The following is a 4065-nucleotide window of genomic DNA, read 5'->3' on the forward strand; positions in this document are numbered from 1 at the left end:
TAAGCATAATTGTATTGCAGCTACGTGTAAACATTTACATAGCGCTGTACATTGCGCGATATTCTCTGCTATAATATTCTATTTGTCATACACTAAAAGCATTCTCAAAACACCCAAACATTTGACCGCATCATAACTGTTATGGCACCCGCAATATGAGTAATTATTTAGTGAACACAACAGTACCACAAATAATAAATCGACACACATTTTCCTCAAATTGGCTGACCACTTATAATTTGTTCAGTACAGTCGGTAACAAAGAGATGTAGGTACACGATAGTTGATAGCAAATGCATTAAAACATCATACGCTTTCATGATTAATTCATGTGTTTAATTAACGTGATAAATACGATTACATTAAGAGATCGTTGTTAATAAATTGATGGCTGTTCCAGAAACTAATATTTAGCTTATAATTTAATATTACGGCATTCGTCTTAAGCCTATTTAGGCATAATATTTTAATAACTTTCTTCGCTAATGTTAAAAAATATCAGCTAATAATTTAGCAAGTTAATTCAATTTTCTTACCTGAATAAAAGTTTGCATGTTTTTGTTATATTTTCTGTCAATAGGCTCAGATAGGTGTGAATAAAAAAATAGAAGGTAAAGTTGCAATACGAGTAGCAAGAGAGAAGCGTTTCACTTTGTTTGTGTATGAAGAGTTCGCGCTGCCCATTCAATGGCCTTAATCCTTTATTTGAATTCAACGAATCCCATTGAAAGCGTTACTGCCATTTCCTGTAAAATATTTTTCAAAATACAATTTGTGAAAACGTTTTATGAATAATTTCTTTGATTTTGTCTTTTGCATTTAACTGTAACTCTTTTGATGTACGTTCGTTTAAAAAAAGGGAAAAAATATCTGGTTTTGTTTCATTTGTACAACAAAATAAATGGATGTTTATTACTTCATATTTAGCTCATGCTTTATTTAAATTAAATGGTTGTTACAAAATACATTTTCTAATAAAAATAATTAACATGTCAAAAGTTTGCATATTAACAATATTAAAAAACAAATCAATCTAACCTTTCCCTCTTTTACAGAACAACGGTCTCCTTCCGGAACGAGGGAGGACTATAATAACAATATTATTTATTTATAAGAACTTAAATGTCTTTTTTCGGTGCGAACTGTCCCAGTAGCTGTAGGTCGGCTATAATGCGAGAGGTCGTTGTGTCGCATAATTGTATCATACTATATGCATTCCGCCACAATGCAGGCTCGCCGAGTCTATTACCCGATGACCACAATACAATGCAGTCCTATAACATTTGTATTACTTAGTAATGCACCTTTTATAATATGGAATAAAGAAACTGGAGTTTGTAATCAAATTATGAAAAATGTATAAGTTAAGATTACGTTGCAAAAAATACTTACATATTTGACATTGCTATACAAGTTTCACCAAGACCATATATGACCATGGTGATGTTTGTCATTTAAAAATTCTTGCAAAAAATAGTTCTTGTGACCGACGCTAGGGGCACTGATCAGTTTTCATGCAAATTTTGTGGATAACTAGCCGGTTGTCAAACAGTCTATAGTAGTAGGAAATCGCTCTACTGACGATTCGTCAATTAAACCTTCTGTTATGAATCTCAAAGGTAACCTAGATCGCTTTTCCGACTATCAAATAGATCCACTAGCATAATAGTACTCGTAATATCTCGCTGCGTTTCGGATAATTTCCAATACAGTGCTTTGCTACTACACAAGGTGAGTAGTGTAAAGCCTGTTGATATTGTACGCTATTACTGAGCCTCTGGAAATAATCCGATATACCTAGATGTGTTAAATGTTACAGTCTACGATATAGGGCGGTGAGTCAGGTAAGGCTTTGATACACTGACCGTTTCGTCACTACCTGAAGTTAGGAGGAAATATAATCATTTTAACTAAGATGTAAATATTCTTACAAAATAAACAAAAGATTGAAATTAATATTTGGTGTTTACTGCGATCATGAACATTTGAAAACAATAATAATGATTAAGTTTCATTAAAACGTCAAACTTTTCGTTGAATTTGACTCACAACGGTAGCGCAATTCGCCACCTAAACTAAGAAAATTGTTCTTGCGGAATACGCCAGGAGTTCATTAGTTTATTTTGACAATTTCTCGATGTCAAACCGATAAAAGAAAATTATAACGGTAGCACTTCGCCTTACAAATTGGTGGTCCTACTGTCAAATTTATTCAAGTATTTAGGTACGTACTAGTACTATATTAGTCCTTCTGACATATTTTAGAGAAGAGTCTCAGGCGAGGTAATTTCTATGTAGTTACAAAGACGAGTATCACAAGCGTTCGTTTCTAAATTCTCTCAGAACACGCTAGTGTGAGAAAGCTTTAAGCTCCAACCAACCAATGACTATTGTTTCAATGCAAAACGCATTTACGTGCACTTTAGACTTGCTACTGCGAATTCAATTTAGAACCGAACGCTATAGTAATTAATACATGACTTTGTCTATGTGTAGCTGTGTACGTGTTATGAGTGCTATGTATGGTACTTATTCGATATTCGGTAAAAGCCATAGTATTTTGTGGGATGTTAAGAGCATCTGTTGTCCATTATGATTCAATTCATAATTGCTTTGTCTCTGTATCGTGCTAAAACGACTTTTTGTAACCTATTTTTACATATTCTTTATTAGAAGTGAATAGTGAAAATACTGCAAAATAAAATAAAAAGAAGAAAGTCATGCTGCTCAGACTTTGTTTGCAAAAGAATAATGACAATTAAATAGTTTACCTTACTTCTATAGTAAATGCGAAATCTACCAACACAGTAGTGGCATAACTTTGAGAATGATTACTTCTCATTCCGAGAATAAGGTTTTTCCAACAAACAATTACGCGTTCCTCCAATCAAAGAAAGAATCTCAAGTTACGAGTACAAAGAATTATAATTTTAATTGCAGCTCTTTAAATGCACACTCATAAACTTCTCGGTACTAAAAATGAAATAATGAACGTTTAAAATACGAGCAAATAACGTTCCAAGTATAATGATTAGTTTCCGATATTAAAATGAATGTGTATTTCTCATATTTTCTCGTTCGTCGGTAAACGCGCTTATTCGCTTACCCGAGAGAGGCGGTTACATACACAATTAAGCATAATTACGCCTCCGGTGTAGTATGCAGAGGCGTTGTTTGCTCGCGATAGCATAATATATCTACGGCTTTGTCAGCTTACTCTTCGTACTTGAATATTATTATCGTAAAAAAGGTACGCGTGTCCACACTAACAGCTGTATCATGTGATAAAACACCGCAAGGGATTATGACTCTTAAAGCTCACCTGTTAAGGTAGTATATTCTAGGTGATATTTCGTAATTTGTGTATTTTCCTGCAGGAGACTGTACTAGATATCCAGAGTGGTCTCGCTACGCCACATTATGTTATAATTAGAAGAAATTGCGACGGTATTATAGTTGGAACGCTAAGAGGATTCAAAATCTCCCTGAGTAGAAGGTATGCGGTTAATATGAGCTTAACAAACATAAAGGGGAAATTATAAAGCTGCGTTCTAATCTGGAATTCGGGCAGAGGTGCGCGTCTTGAGATGTTGTGTCGAATTTCGTATCGTTTGGCGTTGTACGCGAATTCCACACGAAATAACTGTCATCGATGTTGGAATACCGCTCAAATTGTAAACTTCAGAACAGTTGTGCCGGAGCCTGAGCTAATAAAATATTGACTACAATCCGACTATCGGAACATTGCAAGAATACTCGGTGAAGTATATTTGGAGAGCTTTATAACGTGAATAAACATGCGAGGCACGAGTTTTTAACGGCTATTCTATTATTTGGCGTGTATATTGCTCGGCTAGCGCATAAATCGTGTAATGGGAGGTAGTAAGCAAGCAAGTTGCCAAATAATTCACACGCAAAGTGCTGTAATGGGCTGTGGGAGGGCACATAAACAATAAAATGCTATAAAAATTCACAGGGAAAGTGATTTTACCGTAACACCGAACACAACGCGTGAAAGCTTTTTACGAACACATTATGTTAATAAACACACCCTTTAATTTTGTA

General features: G+C 34.6%; 1 long non-coding RNA gene across 1 annotated transcript; it reads right to left on the minus strand.

Annotated features, from left to right (window-relative positions):
• Positions 1 to 1136: 1136 nt before the first annotated feature.
• Positions 1137 to 2948, minus strand: LOC142974528 (uncharacterized). Its single transcript, XR_012959572.1, has 3 exons — positions 2772 to 2948; positions 1393 to 1879; positions 1137 to 1274 (listed from the first exon to the last, which is right to left on the minus strand). It is a non-coding gene; the product is annotated as an uncharacterized LOC142974528 (long non-coding RNA).
• Between the last annotated feature and the right edge of the window lie 1117 nt (positions 2949 to 4065).

This window comes from Anticarsia gemmatalis, chromosome 8, assembly GCF_050436995.1.
Source record: "Anticarsia gemmatalis isolate Benzon Research Colony breed Stoneville strain chromosome 8, ilAntGemm2 primary, whole genome shotgun sequence".
NCBI lineage: Eukaryota > Metazoa > Arthropoda > Insecta > Lepidoptera > Erebidae > Anticarsia > Anticarsia gemmatalis.